This window comes from Anolis sagrei, chromosome 5, assembly GCF_037176765.1.
Source record: "Anolis sagrei isolate rAnoSag1 chromosome 5, rAnoSag1.mat, whole genome shotgun sequence".
In the NCBI taxonomy this organism is placed as follows: Eukaryota; Metazoa; Chordata; class Lepidosauria; order Squamata; family Dactyloidae; genus Anolis; species Anolis sagrei.
The window spans coordinates 121,885,030-121,909,890 of record NC_090025.1 but is presented as its reverse complement, the minus strand read 5'-3'; positions in this window follow the sequence as shown (position 1 = coordinate 121,909,890).

Sequence of the window (24,861 nt, the reverse complement as noted above, 5' to 3'; positions counted from 1 at the left end):
CCAGATGAACTTTGATAGGTCTTTGTTCCATGTTTTGAATATTTGTTAATTTCAGGTTTTGGAATAGATATAACATTTTGGGTAAGATATTCATCTTTATTGCTGCTATTCTTTCTACTAATGATAAATTCAGATATCTCCAATTATCTAAGTCCTTTTTAATCTCTTTCCATTTGTGAGTTTTTAGCTGTCAGGGTGATACCAGTGTGATTTGAATTTCAGTTCTTTCTTGTAGTTCATCTTGATTTTTTGTATGTTTTTGTTAGAATCTTTGTTTTTGATTTATTTATTTTTAGGCCTGAAGCTTTTCCAAATTCTTCAATTGCTTCTAGCCAGTTCTCTATATTTTCCCTTGGATTTTCCACTATACAGACCATGTCATTTGCAAAAGCTTTTATCTTATGGGTATCTTTCCTTATTTTTGTTCCAGTTAGCTTGTTGTCTTCTCTTACTTTATTTAATGGAGCCCCCGGTGGCACAGTGGGTTAAACCCCTGTGCCGGCAGGACTGAAGACCGACAGGTTGCAGGTTCGAATCCGGGGAGAGGCAGATGAGCTCCCTCTATCAGCTCCAGCTCCTCATGCAGGGACATGAGAGAAGCCTCCCACAAGGATGATAAAAACATCAAAATCATCCAGGTGTCCCCTTGCAGACGGCCAATTCTCTCACTCCTGACACGACAAAAAACAACTTTATTTAATAGTATCTCCAAAGTCATAATAAAAAATAATGGTGATAAGGGGTATCCTTGTATTGTCCCGTTCTGTATTCTGATTCTCTTATCTTCTTGTCCATTTATATTTATTGTAGTATCACACCTCAGAGTAGAACCACCTTGCTTAAGACACCAAAGCACACACCAGCAGTTGTCTTTGTAGTTTTATTTAAAATAAAAGATAAAAAGTTCAAAAAGCAAAAGTATATTTCAAAAGATCAATCCAAGGTAACGTAGGTAAACAAGATCCATGAAGGCACAGGCAAGGCAAAGTCCCATAAGTATAAGGCAAAGTCATAAAACATGAACATGGAAAGCTACAAAATAAATCCCAAAGGCTCTTGGTTAAAGCGTGAAGTTGCTCTGACACTGAAGCACATCCAACCAGATTGTTTAATACCCTTGGGCCAGCATGAAGGGGTTCCTATGGCCTCGGGCCTCACGGGCCTCTCTCTCTCTCGCCTCCCGGCGATCCTGAAACTCCTTTGCACTTTCAATTCCAAGCGATCAGCCCTATCTAACTCACCGGCCCTATAGAGGTCAAATCCCTCATTAGCTGGCTGAGAACTATCCTCCCTAATTCCTTCATCAGGAACCTGGCATTCAGTCTCAGTAGTTTCACATTCCCCATCGTCAACCCTTGCTGTGGGAAACAACTGAACTCCTGCCCCCTGATCCTGGTCTTCCTCATCTAACACAGGCACATCCTTGCTTTGCAACTGATTTCTGAATCTGAATCTCATCATCCCCATCAGAATCATTGACACCATCACTCTGTGATTCCAGCTGAGTCACAACATGTAGCTTCTTGGTTTGTATAGATAGCTTGTATGGCATTTATAAAGTGATATCCAGCATCCATTTCTTTTAATAGAAATTTTATAAAGTTCCAGTTAACACTGTCAAAAGCTTTTTCTGCGTCTATGAATATCAATGCTAGTTCTTTTTGATGTTTTGTTTCATAATATTCTGGTATGTCAAGTACAGTTCTGACATTGTCTGATATTTCTTTGAGGTAAGAAACCTGTTTGATCTTTTTTAATCCAATCTTTGAGGTACGATTTTAGTCTTTCCGCTAAGATGTTTTTAAATATTTTATAATCCAAATTCAGTAAAGAAACAGGTTGATAGTTCTTCACGTCTTCTGGATCTGTATTCTCTTTAAGAATCGTTGTTTCCATGTGTCTGGTATCTTCTTTTGTGTTAGAGCTTCATTCATTATTTCTTTCAGATGAGGTCTTAGTTCATCCTTGAATACTTTATAGTAAATTGCTGTGAAGCCATCCGGGCCAGGTGCTTTGGTTACATACAATTTTTTATAGCCGCATTTATTTCTTGATCAGTTATTTCCTTATTCAGAGTTTCTCTTTGTTGTTCTGTTAACTTTGTTAACTTCTGTTTTTCCAAGTAATGAATTACTACTTCTTTACTTATGCAATCCTCTGAATAAAGTTTTTTGTAATATTTATTAAACTGTTGCAGTATTTATTTGTCTTTTAAGTAAGTTTTCCCCTCCATACTAATTTTCGTTATATGTTGTTCTTGTTTTATTTTTCCTTATTTTCCTGGTTAGCCATTTTTCACATTTATTTGTGTTTTGAAAATATTGATGTTTTTGCATATTCCAGTTTCTTTGAGAGTTCTTCAGTTTCCAAGTATTCTTTTTGTTTCTGCAGACTCTCCAGTTGATTTTTCAATTCGTGCCTTTGGGTTTTTTTCTTTATTTTTTTCTGTTTCCATTAATGCTGTCATTATTTGTCGTATTTCTCTGTTTCTTGCTTTATTTTTCTTGTGTTTTGTTGAATTAAATAACTTCACATCAAAGCTTTACTTGCATCCCAAATTATTTGATGGGAAATTCCTTCAGATATATTTAATTCAAAGAATTCTCATAAAACGTCTTTATTTTTCTGTATATCTTCTTCCTTTCTCAGCAAATCTGTATTTAATCTCCATTTTCTCTTGAAGACTCCCATGTTCCATTTAAATTCTACAGGACAATGGTCAGAATTTGTTCTTGGTAAAAAAATTATCTTTTGAATCTTGGTTGATAAAATGTTTGTTGTCCAGATCATGTTGATTTTTCATCAAGTTTGGTGACGATCTGAATAAAAGGTAAAATCTCTTTCTTTAGGGTTTCTACTTCTCCATATGTCCTGTAAATTAAATTCTTTCATCAGATTGGTGGATGTTATTGGGAGTTCTCCAGCCTTCTTTTCTTTATTATGTTTCGTTAAAATGCTTCTGTCCAGCTTATTGTCCAGAACTCAATTAAAGTCTCCCATAATGATAAGTTCATCAAATTCTTGTCTGAATATCTGTTCTTTTAGATGACAAATTTCATTTTTGCACCATTCAGTGCATAGATGTTACATAGTAATATCTTCTGATTATTCATAGTTATTAGAACTCCAATGTATCTTCCATCTTGATTTTTGAATGCTGTTTCTGCCAGGATTTTTGGGTCTATGTATACTACTCCTCCTCTTTTTTTCATTTGTAGAAGCATAAAACTCTTTTCCCAAGTCTTTTTTTTGGATAATATGGGATATATGTTTTGTTTGATATGAGTTTCCTGTAAAGTAACTATTGTGTATTTTCCTTTTCTGATTTAGTTGATTTGGTTGAAGATTTTTTTCCTTTTTGAAGGGAAGTTTAACCCATTTACATTATTCACAAAGCATTTGATCTCCATATTATATTTCCTCTTCTTGGTCTGGTTCTACTTCTGGTTCTTGTTGTTGTTCTTCTTCTGTATGTGGTGCCAATGTCACTGTTTCCAGTCCAAAATGCATCTCGTTGTCTTCTGGGGACTCTTCTCTTAGTCTCTTGCTTCCTGGTTGTGTCTGAAAGTCTTCTTCTTTAGGTTGTTTTTGTTTTTCAGATTCTGGGATTTTATCCTTCTTTTGATCCTTTGTCAATATTTTTGTAGAATTCTTTGGTTTTTTCTTCTGAAGTTATCCAATAACTGTTCTAAATGCAATTGTTCATTTCAGATAGAAAAAGATCACTTAACAGCTTTTGTATAGATGTAGACCTACCATTCAACAACTGAGTGAATTTACATTGAATCCAGTTTGAAATGCTCCAGAGCTGTTCTGATGTATTCTGGGAGAGTTCCTGAAGCTGTTTGGCTATCCTCGTGGTGGGATAGGATGACAGTGGACTGGATGGGAGTGGAATACTGGTGGGATGGGGCTACCATCATGCCAAAACATCCTTGCCAGTAAGCTGCTTTTGCTCAATGGATTGCTGCTGATGTTGCTTTTCTGGTCACATGGCTCAGTGTCTTGGTGTGAAATTATCAGAGATGTGATGTGGCTACAAAGCACCAGGAGGAAATTGCTTACTAATAGTAACATAGTGGCGGGTCTGTTGGAGCTACTGAAAGTGAATCAAGCCATATTCAGCCTGCTCCAGCTGTCTACGGCTCTAAAACTCTGAGATTACTCTTGATCTTACTGGAAGTTTGGGAGTCAATATTATGTTCCCTTGACATAGCTTCATAGCTGGAAACAGTGTTTCTGCTATGAATCCAGGTGTAACAGAGCTGTAGAGCAGTGAGTTCATGTTATTTGACCATGCAAACATAGCCTAGATGCAACCATCAACTAGATTTAACCTGCTGTAGATAACGTCTGCTGGAAACACAGGCACATACTTATAAGAAAGAACTCTTGTAGCATGAGGAAGAATGGATTCACTTCCTTTTTGATGAGAATATACTTAAAGTTATATTTAGGATAGTAATTACTTGAGGCTCTTCTCGAGAAAAAAAATACCCTGCACCTACAAAAAATCAAAACTGATAAATTTGTCCATCTAGGTAGAGAAAATTAATGCTCTCCCCCCCACCCCAGAAACCATGCTCGAATGTTTGATTTTTTTCCCCAGAAACCATATTTGTCCTGTGCACCTACAAAAAATCAAAACTGATAAATTTGTCTATCAAGGTAGAGGACTTTAATGCTTTTTTAACCCATAAACCATGCTCAAATGCTTGATTTTTTTCCAGAAACCATGCTTGTCCTATGCTTTTCTCTGTGGTTTTGATCATTCACATCTGCCTGATATGTAGGATATATATATATATATATATATATATATATATATATATATAATTTAAGCAACCCAAATGGGAGCTTCTTCATTAGGATTTGATGGCTTCAAATCATGAATGCAAGAGAAGAGTCAACAACACTGACAATTTTGAGACTCCGTGGCCAATTTTGAGACAACTGTGGACAGCGAGTGAAGAGGGGAGGCTTGGTCTCTGAGAGGTCCCCTCTATCTTGTGGGGTTCCTCAGGGGGCCATTCTCTCCCCTCTGTTGTTTAACATTTATATGCGACCACTTGCTCAGCTGGTTCGAGGTTTTGGGCTTGAGTGTTACCAGTACGCTGATGACACTCAGCTGATGCTGAGGATGGAGGGCAGACCGGACTCTATACCCAATTATTTCCATCAGTGCCTCGAGGCCGTTACTGGATGGCTGCGTGCCATCAGGTTGAAGGTGAATCCAGCAAAGACGGACATCCTATGGCTGGGTCAACCGGGCAGTGGGGATATCCAGCTACCTACCCTGGATGGTGAGGCGCTACGCCCGTCATCATTGGTAAAGAGTCTGGGAGTCCTTTTGGACCCTCTGCTGATGATGGAGGCCCAGGTCTCCGCCGTTAGCAGAACTGCCTTTTTTCATCTGCGGCAGGCTAGACGGCTGGCCCTTTACTTGTCCAGGGACGAACTAGCTACGGTGATCCAAGCCACAGTCATCTCAATACTGGACTACTGTAATGCCCTCTACATTGGCCTTCCTCTGTCAGTGATCCGGAAGCTCAAGTTAGTACAAAATGCAGCTGCTCGGCTTCTTGCGGGAATTCCGATGAGATGCCACATAACACCAATCTTACTACAGCTGCATTGGATACCAATTGAGCACCGGATCACTGTCAAAGTGATAGTACTTACCTTTAAGGCCTTGCATGGTCTGGGGCCGATGTACCTGAGGGACCGCCTCACCCCCTACCAACCCCAGAGATTCCACCGTTCTGAGGACCAAGATTTATTGGAAATTCTCAGTGTCAAGACCTTGCATCTAACAGCAACCAGATGCAGAGCCTTTACAGCAGTGGCACCATCACTCTGGAATAATCTGCCACATGAAGTCTGTGCCTTGCGGGACCTATCAGCTTTCTGCAGGGCATGTAAAACATATCTGTTTTGACAGGCCTTTGATCTTTGATATTGTTGTTTTAAAATTGCTTTTAAATTGTTTTAAATTGTTTTTAAATTGTGTTAGATTTTAGCCTGTTCTTGTAAGCTGTTCCGAGCCCCAGGGGAGTGACGGCATATAAGATTGAATAATAAATAAATAAATAAATTTTCCTCAATCCTAGTTGTAAAATTAGGAATATAAATTACTGATTTTCTTCTTAAAGACAGTAATGTGAAAGTTCAGCAATTTTCTTCTCAATGTGAAAAAGACTTCAAAAGTTTCAATTATCTACTCTTCAAAACTTATTTTGTGCTAAATTCACATATGGCTATTTTTCATAGAAAACAGAACCACTTTAACAGTCCTCCCTCCCCCCCCCCCACCTCTCTCTCTCACACACACATTCCATTGTAGTCAGACTAGGTGTTATAGTCTGTCTGGATGAATATTTGGATTTTCAACTATTCAGAGAATTAGTTATTTTGTTTCATTGCCAGGAACTAGTCTCTCCAGAGTTCTGCAACTTGAGAACATTGCCCTTTAGCCATTTCTACATTTTGAGAAACTGCAGATGTGTGTGGCACACGTGCATACTACTAATTGAATTTCTTTTTTAAAAACTTCTGCAAAGGGATGGAATTATCATTTCATCAGCTGTTTCTTCTCTGTGGCATAACACAGGAACAAATGCAGTTCTCCTTTGATATCTCCTTTGATATCTTCGAAAAATTATTAAAGAGCTTGCATTTTTAAAAGAAATCAAAGAGAGGGATAGTGGTGTTAAAACCTTGGAACATTATCAACATCACTTTGGTTCACACTATCATTATCCAACAGGGTACAAATATGATGCTCATAGGATTCACATAGTAACAGGGGCCATAGTCGTCACCATCATCATCATCATCAGATATCACTCGCAACCGAGTATGATTGCCTTCCAAGTGTAGAGTCTTGGTGGTGGGTCCATAGATGACTATAGAGACCTATTCAGGATCTTGCATGTTCTATCTCAGTTAGAACATTGATTTCCAGATAGAAGGTGGTCCTGACAAGGTAATAGCTGACCTCCAGTGTCTATGCCACAGTTTTTAAAGTTAGCTTGAAGCCCATATTTAAATATCTTTTGCTGCCCACCAACATTCTCTTTTCCATTCTTGAGTTGAGAGTAGAGTAACTGTTTTGAGAGATGGTCAGGCATTCTAACAGATTAGGCATTCCGACAATGTGGCCAGTCCAGTAAAGATGACGGCAGAGGATCATCACTTCATAGCTGGTAGTCTTTGCTTTTTCAAGAATGCTGACATTTGTCCACCTGTCTTCTCAAGGGATTTGCAGGATTTTTTGAGGCAACACTGATGGAATCATTTCAGAAGTTGTGAGTGACATTTATAGATGTCCATGTCTCTCAGGCATATAACAGAGTTGGGAGGACAGCAGCTTTATAAATAAGCATCTTGGTATCCCTACGAATTGTCCTGATCCTCAAACATTCCCTGCCTCATTCAAAAAAAAAATGCTGCACTTGCAGAGCTCAGATGATGTCTTCCGGTGTCAATGTTGACTTTTGTGGAGAGATGACTGCCAAGGTAGCGGAAATGGTCAACACTTTCTAAAATTACACCATTAAGCTGGATTTTTGACATTGCAGAGGAATTGGCTGGTGCCTGATCGTAGAGCACTTTGGTTTTCTCAGTGTTCAATGAGAGGCTGAGCTTTTTGTATGCTTCTAAAAAGGTATTTAGAATGGCTTGTATGTCTTCAGCATAATCAGAGTAAGCCTTTTTATTCTGAAAGCTATTAAGAAAAGAGCAGATTTCCTGAAAGAAGAACCAGGTAAATAAGATTCTGACTATAAATAGAAAGTCAGCTGCTGTCCTCACCTTTTTGCCTTGTTTTTTTTACTCGTGTTCTATTTTGAAATGGTCATATGACTAATCAAATAAATAAATATTATTATATGTCTTCTTCTGAATGAGCACAGACTACATTATCATCAGTATATTGGAGTCCTATAATAGATGTTGATGTAACCTTGGTTTTGGCTTTCAGCCTGCTGAGGTTAAATAGTTTGCTATCTGTTCAGTAGGTGATTTCCACACTAGTTGAAGCTTCCCATCCACAAAGTGCAAAATCATAGCTATGGAGATGGAAAATAAGATTGGGGCGATAATACATTCCTGTTTGACAACTGATTCCACTTTAAATGGGTCACTTTGGGAGTAATTCATGTTCAAGACTGTTGCCATCATGTCATCATGGATGAACCTCAGGATGTTCAACCAGAGAGCGTTGCAATTCACTGTGTCGAATGCCTTTGCAAGGTCAATGGATGCCATGTACAGGGACAGATTTTGTCCCCTGCATTTTTCTTGGAGCTGTCCTGCAGAGAAGACCTTATCAACTGTTCCTCTGGAGGGGTGGAAGCCATTCCAGGATTCAGCAAGGATGTCTTCAGAGATCAGTAGAAGTCAGCTTGCAAGGATTCTTGCAAGGATTTTCCCAGAGAGAGTTAAAAGGGAGATACCTCGATAGTTTCCAAAGTCTGTCTTTTCCCCCTTTTTGAAAAGGGTGATGGTAGTGGTGTCCTTGAAGTCTGCTAGGATCTTCTCAGTCACCAAGACTTTTTCAGTGAGCTAGTGGAGGTATTGTTTTAGCTCAGGTCTATCTCAACAATAGAAATGACTGATTTAATTTAAACAGTGATTAGATAGATAGATAGATAGATAGATAGATAGATAGATAGATAGTTTTTAGAGGGCAAATAGCTTTTAAATTTTTATTAATACTCATGTTATTTTAAATTGTACGAAATGATAATTTTTAATTGTTATTGTTTATTATTTACTGTTTATATTTTGTTGCTTGCTGTATGCCTCCCCAAGTCCCTCGGGGGAGATGGGGGTATAAAAGCATTATTATTATTTGAAACACAAAAAGCTTAGTACACAGCAAACAAAGTCACTCTGCTTGCTATTTTATTGGATCTTCCCAAGCGTCTAGGGCTGTGTGATGCATTGGTGAATAATGCATGCAGATCCTATTATTATTATTATTATTATTATTATTATTATTATTATTATTTGAAACACAACAAGATGAGTCCTCAGTAGACAAGATCACTCAGTAGACAAGATCACCAGATATGTATAGGCTTCAAGCTGATTGCATTTTATGGTTTGTCCGTTTGGCATCTCTATGCCCTCGCTGTGAGTAATTTTCCCTTTCTTTAATGCCAGGGCACTGTGACCACAGGAGTAAACAGCGAGAAAACAAGGGAGGCTTGTGCATGTGGCAAAAAGAGTGAGGGACACCGCCGCGCATCTCTCTCTGCTCCTCCTCTTGTTGTGGTGAGAAGAGAGAAGGCACCCTGGCCCTATGAGGAGGAGGCATTCCTTGGTCTTCTTGCTGCATGCGCTCTGGCATCAGCAGCGGTGGCACCCCAGCCCTGGGAGGAGGAGGAAGGCTGCAGTGATGCAGAGGCCCACACGGGGAGTGCAGTTAAGCACTGAGCCGGGCCCCCACCAACCAGGCCCAGGGCCAGAGCTGGCCAGAAATAGAAACTCGAGTATAAGCCAAAGGGGGCTTTTTCAGCCCTAAACAAGAGCTGAAAAACTAGGCTTATACTCAAATATATACAGTATACAAAACGTATCGATTAGATATGACTTACTAATTAAAATGAAATTTTGCACACCCTAGTAGTTCATATATTACTTTCTTCCTAAGGCAGGGAGGATGTGAGAAAAAAATAGACCAAATAAGTAAACCAAACATACATCTCCATCAGAATTTTCTGCTTGGGCTTGAACTAAGAACCTTTGTTAGCTGTCATAGATGGCAGTCCTAGGGCAACATGCTGCAAGATCTTCCTCAGAAAGAAAGGTAAGATCCTTGGACCCTGGACTGACACTGTTAACAATTTCGATGTCTTCACCCTCCCCTTTAACTTTGTGCAAATCTTTTGTGTTCATTTTTTGTCTTCTTAATATTCAGCTATAATCCTGCTTTTGCAAATTCTTCCTTAGCTTTCCTCAGTATTTGTGCCAAGTCTTTACTCCCTTCAGCCAGTAACATGGGTTGATCTGCACATCTTAAATAATTGATATTCCTTTTTCCTCTATTCACGCTCTCGCAATTTGTGCATTCTTACTTTCCATATAATATGTTCTGCATGTAAATTAAGGAAATAAAGTGCCTGACACCCTGGCCAATCAGAAACAATTCTGTTTCTTCCCAACATCCTATTGTCCACAGTATAGGTTGCACATTAGGACATTCTTCTTTCTTTCTTCAACAAGAAACTTTCTTTCTTTCAGAGAAAGTTTCTTGTTTTCATAATCAGTGAAAGAGTTTACTATTGTTTATGAAGAACAGAGTGATTTATTTTCCTGAAAATCTTTTATGCATTCCATTAACCAGGATAAGTTTGTACTAAGATTTTTAGTGCCACTTCCTTTTCTGAATCCACCTAGAATATCTGGTATTTTGTCCCCCATGTTTAACAGAAATCAACTGTATATTGTTTCCAGTTTATGAACTATTGATTTACTGTATTGAATCTGCTGGCAGATTCATGGTAAAATTTCAACGATTATGTCTGTATAATTCAGTACCTATACCTGTCCATGGTGATTCACTTCTTCTAAGCCTTTTTGAACACAACTTCTACTTTATTCTTACCTTTCTGTCCATCTATCTATGTTTCATCAGAAGAAGCAGGATATGCAGTCATGCTATGTATTAACCCGTTGTTACATATTTATGTAAAAAAGCCTTTAGCATATGCCATTTGTATGAATTATACCTTTATCTTTCCTATTTCCTATGAACCCATATCTTACATGTTCTACTTCCTTAACTATCAAGGAAAGTTGTAGATGTGTAGTTGAAGTGGACGCTGAGGTAAGGTAAAGATATCAATATGTTCCCTCAATTAAGCTTACACTTTCCTTTCAATGTTTTGATAATACTTTGAGTATCTCATTAAAAAAAATCAATTTATTAAGAAAAAGTTCAAAAATATTTTCTCTTGGTAGTGAAATATCACACATACATATAAACAAATTATTGGCTGTGTTGCAAATCTGAAACTTACTTTTTATGTGAAAAAACTCAAATATAGTTGTGTAACATTTGCTGTTAGTTGCACTGACACTATTCAGGAAGTTAGCCAAATACAATAATAAATTTTATTTATAGCTATCCAATTCTAAATTCCACTTGCTCGATGAGTATCATCTTCCAAAAGATAAATTAGAGGCTAAGCTGTATGTTCTGGGATATGTTCCAACTTCATTTTTCAAAAGTCAGCTACCTGACAATTAATAGCTCAATTAAGTAGGGACCATGGGTTTGACTTTGGTGTCAAAAATGTCTGTTGGATGGTAAACAATGGGTAGCAATAATGGCCAAATGGCTGGAGGAAATAAAATGAAGGATTGCTATGTTGTGTGCTTTCTGCTCACCTTACAAGTGAGCCAATTAAACTGCTTTCCCATGTTGTCCCAATTCCAAGCCCATCCAATGTCTGTTGTGATCAGCAAGTGTCCAGGGCTGTGCCTTTTTGCTGGCATGTGACCCAAAATAGCCTACAAGAATTTGAAAGGAAATTCATCTAATATCTCAATAAACAAAATAATTTTAAAAACCAAGTCTATTAAAAACATTTTATGAAAACATTTGACAGTACAAATGATGATGAGGAGAACAAAGCAGCAGCAGCAGAGGACATCAGGCTTTAGTTCCTGATAGGAAAACCTCAGAGTCACAGGATATTATTGAAATCCATGCTTCAGAGTAGATAAAAAGATGCATAGCTTGGTAATAAAGTCTGTCCCAGAATGATTCCCCACTGAAGTATTCAACATTAAATATGTGAAGGTAAGTCATAGGGAGGAGGGAACAAGCTTGCTTTCTGCTGCCCTGGAGACTAGGACACAGAGCAATGGCTTCAAACTACAAGAAAGGAGATTCCACCTAAACATTAGGAAGAACTTCCTGACTGTGAGAGCTGTTCAGCAGTGGACTCTCTGCCCCGGAATGTGGTAGAAGCTCCTAATTTGGAGGCTTTTAAAGAGAGGTTGGATGGCCATCTGCTTGTTGTTGTTCATTCGTTCAGTCGTCTCCGACTCTTCGTGACCTCATGGACCAGCCTACGCCAGAGCTCCCTGTCGGCCGTCACCACCCCCAGCTCCTTCAAGGTCAGTCCAGTCACTTCAAGGATGCCATCCATCCATCTTGCCCTTGGTCGGCCCCTCTTCCTTTTGCCTTCCACTTTCCCCAGCATGATTGTCTTCTCTAGGCTTTCCTGTCTCCTCATGATGTGGCCAAAGTACTTCAACTTTGTCTCTAGTATCTTTCCCTCCAGTGAGCAGCCGGGCTTTATTTCCTGGAGGATGGACTGGTTGGATCTTCTCACAATCCAAGGCACTCTCAGCACTTTCCTCCAACACCACAGCTCAAAAGCATTGATCTTCCTTCGCTCCGCCTTCCCTAAGGTCCAGCTCTCACATCCGTAGGTGACTACAGATGTGAGAGCTGGACCTTCTGCTAGGGTACTTTAAATGAAATTTTCCTGCTTCTTGGCAGGGTGTTGGACTGTATGGGCCATGAGATGTCTTCCAACTCAAGGATTATATGATTCTATAAGAAACTCATGCACCAAGTTCAGGAATTTCTCCTTGCTCGTCATTTTGAGATATTGCAAACCAGACCCTGCTTTATGAGGTGTTCTAAGTAGTATGTTGGAAGAGGATATGTCTAGTGTGAAATGGAGGTAGAGCAAAGGTGATCCAAGTTGTACTCCCTTGAGTCATTCATTCTAATGAGAAAAGGAAAGTAAATTAGCTTTGCTGACCAGGCTTGAAGCAGCAGTTCCTTCAATGTAGATTCACAGCTGAATCCACAGGGTTAGTGTGATGAATTGCCTACCTTCCAGAATAAGCTCAGGAATTAGGCCCAGGTTTTTTTGGCAGCCATTTTGTATGGTGCCTGAAGGAAGCAGCCATCTTAGGTTAGTCATTTTGTAGTGGAGGTGGAGCTTAGAAGCAGCCTGGGGGGGAAATGTGGAGAACCCTTGTGATTGGCTGGGAGAAAGTGGGCGGAGCTTGGGTGAAGTGCAGAAAAAAATAGAGCCTTGAAGTGTGCTTTTTGAAATCTGACAGTTAGTGAGGCTCAGGGTTTTGAAGAAGACAGTTGGGAGAGAGTTAGGAGGAGTGGGGAAGCCAGTGAAGCCGAAGAGTTAGATTCGAGAGTTTAGAGAGCTATTAAGGAAGAATAGTTAGTTTAGTGATTATAAAGAGATCCCAGAAAAAGGACTGTTTGAAGCAAAAGGAATCTAGTCAGGAGGAAGTCTGCTAGTATTCCTGAGGGAGTTAAGAGTTGTTATTAGAAATCAAGTACTGAACTGTTTTAAAGCAATCAAATAAGCTTCATCTATTTCTGGCAACCATTACGCTTAAGTGATGTGTTTTTGAAAACCACACAAATAAATATCTTTGTTCTTTTTTATCAAACAACTGTCTCAGTGTGCCTCTATATGAAGAAGTAATCTTAACAAGTTAGGGAAGAACCTTTCCCATTCTGGCAAAGCTGGAATGGGGGAGGAGTTTGCCTCCTCCCACGAGGAGAGAACAAATTAGTTCCAGTTGGAACTATACTAAAGGGGGCGGAGCCAGACCTTCTGCCTGGCCTTTCCCCTTTCTTCATTCTGGAGCCAAGCGTCGACCCACCTCTCCTGCCCATTAAACAGTATATTAGGGTTGCCGTTAACGGGCCGGGTAGGAATTTTTTCCCCTCTAACGCTCTAAGAGGGTTTTTTTCGCCTATCCTATACTGTTACAGGGCAAATTGGGACGGTGTGTTATTAAATAGGTGATCACGGTAAACAGTTAGGAAGAGCTAAAATTTGGTATACGCCCAAGACACCCTCTTCAGGGGTGAAGGCCATTGACTAAAACACTCACCTAAGGTTCAATTTGATGAGGTGAAGGGAATTCTAATGGCCTAGGAATGGGGAGAGTCGGGTCTCAGATACCCCGAGAGGGACTTCTCCCACACATTTCCCTTAGAGGTTGCCCACATTAGGTTACCTGGGGACCATGGATATTTCGCCCTAACTAGCCGAGGATAGGCCAGGTGGGGATGCTACCTCAGTTTTGCCACCAAGTTCAGGATCCATAGTTTTAGATCCAGTCAAAGTTTAATAGGTAACAATTAATAAAGTTGCCCATATTTAAACCCATATACTGGTGTGTGGTCTCGTTATTCGGGGGTTGGCAGGCAAACAGAGTTTCCAGGTTGGTGGCAGCAAATACTTAGAAGAATCTCAGTATTAACCACCTCAGTGTTCTGCACCCTGATTTCGAATTCAGCACCATCCAACTTACTTTCAATACAATGGTTCAACAAGAAAACTAAGAACCCCTTTTGATTTTGGTGGTAGCCTGTTTCTATAATCAAAACACCTCAGAATAATATTAATTGGTGGCAGTGTGTTACATTAATTGGTGGCAAAGGCCAGAAGATTTTTGAGTTTGCCTTGAGTGTGTGGATTTAAAAATTCAAAGTGTCTCTTCACAGTTAGCTTATAGTTAACACATTATTTGCTTTCTTGTCCAAACAACTTAGGGCTGGGCGGTTTCGTTTCGTTAATTCGTAATTCGTTAAAAAATTCGTTAATTTTTCAATTACAAAACAATAACAAACCAGTCTGGAGCAATTTTTTTAAAAAACGAATTTTTAAATCGTTTCGTAAATGTTTTGTATTTCGTTATTGTATTCGTTTCGTTATCGTTTTGAGGTCGTTTCGTTACTATTTCCGCATGTCTGGGGCATGTTTTATAGTTGTTTTTGGTTTTCTAAGGGTTTTTATAGTTGTTTTTGGTTTAATTAAGCTTCAGAAGTTCCCCCTGTCCCATTTGGAGGTTTTTTAGCGTATTGCGCGGTCGCGTCCGCCATTAACGAATTGATTCGTTATTGTTTCGGAAATCGATTCGTTATTGTTTTGTAATTTTTTTCACATTTACGAAATTTCCAGGCTCCCTTTCAGTAGTTTTTATATTAAAGCACCATGGAAAGGTTCTCACATTACCATATTGCAAAACCAGTTGAACACATTGGAATACGGTGAAGAAAGAAAAAGAAGAAGAAACAGCTGGTAATTGAAGAAATAGCTATTAAAGCTTCCTTGCTTACATTGTCTTCGTAACAAAACAAAAGCCAGTCTTCCGCTGGAAAGGAAAGAATATATTTTTTTAAGAAATAAAAACGCTCTCTACGTGGGGTTGCCTTTGAAGACAGCTTGGAAGCTCCAACTAGTCCAACGCTCGGCAGCCATGATTTTAACAGGAGCGGAACGCAGGGAGCATACAACCCCCCTGTTGCGCCAACTCCACTGGCTACCAATCTGCTACTGGGCTCAATTCAAAGTGCTGGCGTTGGCCTTTAAAGCCCTAAACGGTTCCGGCCCAAGCTACCTATCCGACCGCATCTCTGCCTATGAACCCACCAGGACTTTGAGATCTTCCGGGGAGGCCCTGCTCTCGATCCCGCCTGCTTCTCAAGCACGGCTGGTGGGGACGAGAGATAGGGCCTTCTCGGTGGTGGCTTCTCGGCTGTGGAACACCTTTCCTACTGACATTAGACTAGCACCATCTCTAATGGTATTCCGCAAAAAAGTGAAGACCTGGCTGTTTGAGCAGGCGTTTGAATAATTAGTGCAATGATTGGTTAATGAACACTGGAATGGAACAATGGATGACGAATCTGGAACATGTTTTTGATGATGAGATTACAGTGAATGGGTATTGTAGTAACTGTTTATTAATTGTGTAATGTGTTAGGTTGTTAACTGTTTTTATACTGTAGCGCTGAATTTTTGCTGTTTGTATTTGTTGTGAACCGCTGTGAGTCACCTTCGGGCTGAGAACAGTGGTATATAAGTAAGGTAAATAAATAAATAAATAAAGTATTGATTTTGTCCTGTGGGAGTTGTAGTTGCTGGGATTTATAGTTCACCTATAAAGAGCATTCTGAATTCCACCAACAATGGAATTGAATCAAACTTGGCACACAGAACTCCCATGACCAACAAAAAATACTGGAAGGGTTTTGTGGGCATTGACCTTGAGTTTTGGGAGTTGTAGTTCACCTACATCCACAGAGCACTGTGGACTCAAAGAATGATGGATCTGGACCAAACCTGGCATGAATTCTCAATATGCCCAAACATGAATACTGGTGGAGTTTGGGGAAAATAAACCTTGACATTTGGGAGTTGTAGTTGCTGGGATTTATAGTTCACCTACAAACAAAGAGCATTCTGAACCCTACCAACGACTGAACTGGACCAAACTTCCCACACAGAACCTCCATGACCAACAGAAAATACTGTGTTTTCTGGTGGTCCTTGGTGACCCCTTTGACACCCCCTCATGACCCCCTCAGGGGTCTGAACCCCCAGGTTGAGAAACACTGTCCTAGCAAATGGATAAGGACAAGGGGATAACTAATCAGGACACAGGTTGGTCAATGTTTGGCTATTGTTCTTATTGGCATGTCCAAAACTTGTGACCGTTTTGACTCCAGCAATATGTAATCTTAGAATCTTGTCTTTCTTTTGGCCTTCCATCCTTCCGCTCACTACTGATGTTTTTCCCCCCTTTCTTATTATTTTAAATGTGTAGATCTGTTTACAAATGCACACATGCACTCACAGAGAAAGAATTAGGGGAAATTAGAATTTTGGAGATAAAATAAGAAAAGAAAATTATCTACTTTTTGTTCCTTCTTTTTTCCATAACAACTCCATAAATCTAAAATGTTTTATGAAATAAATAAGCAAACCTAAATCCAATGTGATTGGTGAGAAACTGGCGATTACTCTCTCTCTCTCTCTCTCTAGCTATTTTTTCATTGAAGATATATAAAATATGATGTAAAAGACATTTGTCAACTCAGCCATTACATTGGTTAAGTGATTGATCTTCTATACACATTCACACTTTGTAGTTGAACAGCTAGCATTTTACAATGTACAAAGCTTCAGCAGTCAAATCATGCACCACTGATTGTTTATACTGTAGACTGAGAAGAGTAATTAGAATTTAGTCCTATGTGAGTAATGTGTGTTGATTACTTCTAGCTGACCAGTGAAATGTGAAGGACAACTTGGAGCTGGCAACTATGATTAAAACTGATAACCTGGACTTTTGTAAAGATTGAAAACATATGAGAATGTTATTCTCAGTCAGGCTTTATCAGAAACTGATACTAGTCATAGGGCCCTCCATGAGATATCTAAAGAGAACAACTCTCTGCTGTGGATTATCTTCAGGGCATGCATGTCTCTCTTCTTACTTTTCCTCCTCCTCCTCCTCCTGTTGCTTGGGCTAACATCAAACATCTCATTTTTTCTGGAAAATATTCTGTCCATCCATTATGGAACTTTTTACACAAATATTTAAAATTGTAGTGTTTGTTTGTTATTTAATAAATGTATTGATGCTGTGGCTATAGCTGAAACAATTGCTGTTATTACTGCTATTCCTAGTAGACAGATTTTAAGGAAATAATACATGAATTTCTATTTAGCATTGCTGATGTTTCTGCTAATATTTTTAGATGCTACAGTAGTAAAATTCAGGTTGTTCAATTTAGTTCAGAGCTAGATTAGTCATTTGGATGAATCTCTGATTTGATTCAGATCAATTAGGATATAGTCCAGCCTGCTTCAGATATAAAATTTTAATCAAGCCTCAGAAATCCAAACCTTCTGGAGTCACATTTTTGAAAAAACACACACACACATCCACAAATATTTGAATTTGAGGTGTGATGGCCTTTTTGGATGTGAAATTTGAGGAAACCTTGTGCCATCTTTGGTGCCTGATTTTCAGCTGCCCCCTTTCTGTTTTTCGGGAATGTCCTGAATTCAGATGGGCTTTTTTTGTTTTTGCACCTATTAAGATGTGGTTCATTGGTGCCAATGGGTGAAATTTAGAGTCCCATTTTCCCATCGTTTTTGGGCTCATCAGCATGAAATGTAACTCACTTGCAGGCCACATTTACAACTGTAAGCCTGCCAAGTTTCAGAACACTTCACCAATCCACAGACATGGGGGGGGGGGGTGGAATAAAGAGATAGGGGCAAAGTAGGGTCCTCTTTGCAGAACATCTAGCTTGCATCATATTGGATAATATCCTGGAGCACATAAAATGATCTCCCAGGTTCAGAGTATGTGCACAGTTGCACTGAAAAGCATAACTAAAGTAAAGAAGCATCACTGAGGAACACTGACAGGCTGAGTTGATGGGCAACAAGCAGGTAAAATCCTGTTCCTATCAAATAAATTTACAAAGAAAAGGATAAATGTGATGGATAGGTAGCCTGTATAGTGGTCTCAAAAAACTTCCCCAGCAGCCAAGGGCAAAGTTTATATTCTAGAAACTAGAACTGTCACTGTATGAAGTTTGGTTTCTCTCCTCTCTTTCTCTGTCCGTTCATCATATTTTCTTGATATGATGTTGCAGAATACCTTCTGACTGGCTTCCCCCTGGCCAAAAATGTGGTCCAAATCCATTCAAATAACTGGACGGAGACAATTTAGTGCCCCAAATGTTTCTGGATATATTTCTAAGTGTATTTGACCTGCTGATCCAAAAATGGCACCAGTTTTCCACTATCAGATCTAGTTTTTGAGATACAGAACATACACCATATACCACTCTAGATACGTTCACCCATTAAAAATTATGCTAACTGTATCGAAGAAACTAGAGCTGATGAAGTCTATCCAATGCAACCTTCTGGATCAGTGCCCTAAATAATCCCAGGAACAGTCCTAAAAACCAAGTAAGCAAGAAATATATATATATATATATATATATATATATATATATATTGCTGTAGTACTATGTTATCTAAAGAGGTTCCCTGGGCCTAAGAAAAGCTATATATGAGCAAGTGTTTTAGATGAATAAGGGACAAATAATCAAGGCAAATGCTCCTTGAGTCATGGTACCTTTCCATGAGCATAGAAAACTTTAATGTTTTACCATGAGAGTAGGGCTGCTCTGTTATCCGGTAGTTTTGGAGTGTGTGTTTTAATCTATATTGCTATGACCTAATGTTGACACAGTTTAATAATTATTGATTAACTGTCATATCTTAGGGATGTCATGAAGTTCCTATTGAATCTAGGGTGACTTTAACAATGGTCATATTGCACACTGAATGAAAGAAAACAGATTTGTCACTGAAAGCATTTTAAAAAGGGAATCACAACTAATCCAGTTTTAATGACTGACAATGTTAATGATAATACCATCCACATGATACACAACATCTGCTAGCAGAAATGCCTTACCTTCATTTTTTTACATTTTTTAGTATAGACCTAAATATATGCAGTGTGAAAAGAAGTCCTCAACTAATTTAAATCCACTAATTAGAAAACTGAAATATGGGATTTAAACTGTTGGCACCTTGACTATATACTAGGGACATTGCAGACACGATGTTTAATTGTTTCACTCTAATTTTACGTTGCATGTTTCTGGATCCAGGTAGCTGGTTTATGCCTGGAACTGTTGAGGAGTAGAAAGGTGGCAGTAATTGATAAAAGTTGTTTGGCGGGTGATTACCAATTTGCATTTAAAATCCAAATCCCAACACAAGATGTTTATTCATTCTCTCCTATGCAGTACCAATGAGCCTCAGTTATAATGAATTAAATTCCACAGTTCTATTATTCAGCATAATATTAAACACTCACAAATAGGTTTTGTTAAAAGTGTTTGGGGAAATGGAATAACATATTATAATGAAAATAACAGAATAGAATTTAGTAGCAGGGCGGTGCAACAAACCTACATTTTAAAAAAGAATAGCTTGAACACCAACTGCACTTCACTGACAAGGACAATACCAAGACTTTAATAATATAGGAACAAAAAAAATACACTGTCACCATTTACATACTTCTACTAAAATATTATCATGGTGCCAGCACGGATTACTTAATAAAGCAGTTTCAAGTATTTATTAAAATAGAGAAATAATTTGCACCGTCTTGGTGCATCTGATAACAACAGATATATTATACACTGTTGAATTAATGCAGTTTGACATTACTTTAACTGACAGGGCTCAATGCTATTAAATCCTGAGATACACACACACACATATATATCCCACTTTATCTCTTCTGAAGGACATATTTACATCATGGCACTTAAAGTGGTGTCAAACTGCACTAATTCTATAGTTTAGGTGCAATCTAAATAATAAATGGGAAGCTGAAGTACGAGTTGTGTTTAATTGAATCTAGGGTGAGGGGAAGCAAAGCTGGGGAAATGTATACTTGGTAATTAATAATTGTTGTGTGATTCAAGTTGTTTCTGACCCATGACAACACTAAGAGTTCTATCTCAGATATTTCTTGACAAGATTCATTCAGAGAAGGGTTGCTTTTGTCTTTCTCTGAGGCTGAGACAGTGTGTTTTGCCTAAGATTATCCAAAGAGTTTCCTGAATGAGTAGGTCTTTAAAACCTCATCCTCAGGCCCCTTCTACACAGTTGTATAAAATCCACATTGAACTGAATTATATGGCAGTGTGGGCTCAAATAACTCTTTTCAAAGCAGGTATTGTGGATTATCTTCCTTGATATTCTGGGTTATATGGTTGTGTGGAAGAACCCTCAGAGCCATCATCCAATAATCAAAGCAATCCTCAATGGTGGCTTTTAGTCCATCTCCACAGTACATTACTTTTGAACCACTATATTTTATAGAGGAAATACTTCATTAACTAATTTTTATCATCTTCTTATTGCATTTTTTTTAAAAAATGTAATTCAAGATTCATGTTCTGCAAAAATTTGCATACAATATATTTGTATGAACAACAGCACTATCTGGCTAGAAAATAACATTTTTGCAAAGAAAAAGAAGTATCTCTTCACAGTAACTTTCTTTTAGCTGGAGAAAATGCTGTTTCCAGAGCATAGCATGATATTTTCTGTGCAAAATGTGTATATTTTGTGAGGCAGCATATTCTGTACAGCAAGCAGTCTTTTTTGTACAATAAGACTGTTTCAAACACAGAAAACATTGTTTTGTACACAAACTGACCATGTGAAAATTTTGAGAAGAATAAATTATGAAATAAAAATATGGTCAGTCAAAGTTACTTCTCATTAGGAGTTTTTTTTTAAAAAAAAAAACAGACAAGAAACATGTTTCTGCTGTTTTACTATTATACAATAGTTTTCTAATTAGTGGATTTAAATTAGTTGAGGACTTCTTTTCACACTGCATATATTTAGGTCTATACTGAAAAATGTAAAAAATGTGGCATTTAAGGCACAATGAGTCAAAGCAAACACGGCTGTGTGCCTATATAAGGGCATGGCAATCAATGTCACAAAAAATTCTCTCTTTGCAGACAACATTGCATCCACAATGAACTGTCCAGCCAAACTGTTTCAAATGGTCAGAAGGTTGTTAAATCCCACTCGCAAGACAGGATTCCTGATAATTCAGCAGCTCGCTGTGAAGCATTTGCACGGTTCTCTGATCTGTCACTCCGATCTGCTCTGACCTGGATGCCATGTTAATGGCAGATTCTGAAGATGTAGCATGAAACCTTATTGTTCATTTTAATCAATTCATTTCAATTTGTGCAGTCTGAAGATGTGGACAATATCCTTGGAGAGGCGAGGGCAACCACATGCATCCTGGACCTCTGCCCATTCTGGCTGATAAAGGAAGTCAGAGGGGATTTGGTGGAGAGGGTGAAAGTAGTGGTTAGTGCCTTCTTACAGGAAGGCAAAATTTTAGTCAGCTTAAAAGAAGCTGTAATAAAACCACTTTTGAAAAAAAAAATCATTGGACCCCACTCAATTGAACAACTTTCAGCCTGTTTCCAATCTCCCCCTTTTGAGCAATGTCTTGGAACATGTGGTGGCCTTGCAACTCCAGGTGTTCTTGCGAGAAACAGATTTTCTAGACTCATTGCAATCTGGCTTTAGGATGGTACACAGAACTGAAACAACCTTGGTCTCCTTAGTAGATGATCCGCTCTAAGGGGGAGTGTATCGTTGTTGGTTTTCTTAGACCTCTCAGCGGCTTTCAACACCATAGACCACGTTATCCTTCTGAGACACTTAGTGGGAATGGGGATTGGGGCACTGTTTTACAGTAGCTCCAGTCCTTCTTGGAGGGCCGTTCTCAGAAGGTGTTGGATAGGGTTGCACTCCCCCTGAAGATGCAGGTTATCAGCATGGGTGTGATTCTGGATTCTGGACCCCAGGTGTCAACAGTGTCCAGGGGAGCTTTTGCACAATTAAAACTTGTGCACCAGTTGTGCATGTACCTTGAGAAGTCAGACTTGGCCACAGTGGCCCATGCTCTTGTTACATCTTGTATAGACTACTGCAACACACTCTATGTGGGGTTGCCTTTGAAGATGGCCTGAAAGCTTAAATTCATCCAGCAGGTGGCAGCCAGACTACTAACTGGAGTAGTGTATCCCTCTGTTACATCAGCTCCACTGGCTGCCAATTTGCTACCTAGCCTAATTCAAAATGCTGGTCTTGGCCTATACAGTCGTAATCGGTTCCTGTCCAACTTACCTATCCAAGTACAGATCACAGGATTCCATAGTATCAACCCACAGTGTCACAGCTTAGACTCCATTTACAATTGGGAGGTCCATTCTGAGTTACAAATCAATTCCAATAGAGTCTAGTTTCAATGATTAACCCAAAATCCACAATTAAGAGATCACCAACAGCATGAGGTCATGGCTCTGAAGGCTGACGGTGCTACCAGCAACAAGGTACTACACTTGAGGACCTTATGCACAGGCTTTTCAGTGTTGCTTTTTTTCTTGGCTTGATTTGTTCAAATTACTCAGGGCAACCAATCCAATCAACTTTGGACTTGAACCAGACCAACCAATTGAGGTTTGTCCAATTTGCTTTTCAATTCAGTCAAATCAAACACACCATCAACATTTATTCACTGGTGTCATACCATTCCCAATCAGCAAAATAGGCAGGCATAAAAGAGGAACTGTTGGTAGTCTGTGTATGACTTTTTATATGACCAGTATATTCTAACCTATGAAATGCAAATCCATAGGAATAATTTACTGTTGCTGCTGTGCAATCGAGGATAAACCACACAAGGATTGAAAGTTGAAAATATCCTGGGCCTTTCATTGAGATAAACAATTCACATAGTATTAAAGGAATGACATCACAAATGGAGCAGACTGGAATTAAAGTGGAATGATAGATATTCTATGGAAATTTCCTGCTCACAGCTAGGCAAATAGAACTGAAAATGGAATTTCACCTGCAGATTTCACATATATACCTATCTCTATTCTATTTCAAGGAAAATGTACATTAATAGCAGAACAATTTCAGCTCCATAATCAAGATATTAATGTCTGTTCTTACTAAATCCCTTCCCTCTTTTTACAAAATATTTCTTGCAGAGGCAATAATATTTGTTATTAATTTAGCAATTCATTTCTTTTCAGCACTGAATTCAGGTCATGCCATGGACAGACTTGAAATACCGATTATGAATCAGTAATAAAGAGATATATTCATTATATGTTAATACGGCAACATTAAATATTAAATTTCATTATAATATTGATAATCAGAACATCATTTATGTTATTTTAAGTAGCCTACTTCCTAGCATATCTGCAGGCCTGTTAACCTAAAAATACTTGGATTTATGTCCATTTTGATCTAGAAGGGTCAATGAAAGGAGCAGTCTGATTATTTGATATTCTGCTTCACAACATCATCCTTTGGATGGTGTATACCAATAGGAATGCAAATGTCATGCATGATTCACAGTACTATATAGACTAGATCCAGTGAAATTCTTCTGCTGGGGAAATTGGGAATAAGACAATCAAAGCTCTTCCCACAACCCTCCCATGTAACAACCTATCTGGAAGGCTGAGAAATCCTTGGAAGCACATATTTACTATTGGGGAGTATTGCAGAGAAAGGATAGAAACATCTTAACATTAGTGATGTTGCGGAACATAATTTAGTCCACTGTGTCTGGCCACAATATATATTAACTTTTCTAAACACTGAGAGAAGGCGTATCAGTCTTCCTTACTCAGTCTTACAGGAGTGTGCTCAGGTGGAACTAAGAAAAGGATGTAAATAACCTTTCCAAATTTTCTTGTCCTCAGTGCGAAATGATGCCTTCACATATTGTGATATAACATCAATAAAAAATGACCACAATTAGGAAGGAAGAAAAGAGGGAGGTTGGTTATTCCTTTAATGGTGCCTTGTCTTTTGCACAAAATAATCTCTGAAATCCTATATAGGCTATTTAATTACATCTGTGTAACTAAGTAATATTTCCTAGCCCACCATACATGCACACACACCTTAAGGACTGCCTGCCATATTGAGCGAAGGAGTTCCATTCTGATCCTAAACAAGATGAAAAGATTGGAAGGGAGGATGCCTCCACCAGTGTGCAAAGTATAGTCGCTGCCTTGTTCCTTCACTCAATCATATAGTCTTTTTGAAAACAGAATAGTTATGGATCCAAAAGTAAGCAACAAATTCTGAACTGCAATGTTGAATATCAGCCAGTGGGGTTTTTTTCTCTGTAGAAAAAAAAAATACTTTTTAGCTCCCACAGTTGTAGCAGGCAAAAAAGGTTTAAAATATGTCCAACCCCCCCCCCCCCCCCCAGTGGAAAGGAAAATAATGTTCCTTTTTTTTTGACTAAAGGAAAGAGAAAAGCAAAACATTACTTCTGGAAGTCTGTATAACTTGCTATGCCATGTAACTTTACATATAACTACTTACATAGCAGAGGCACTTTGTTGAATTGCGAAGGTGAGTAATGGGACTCTGACAAGACACTATT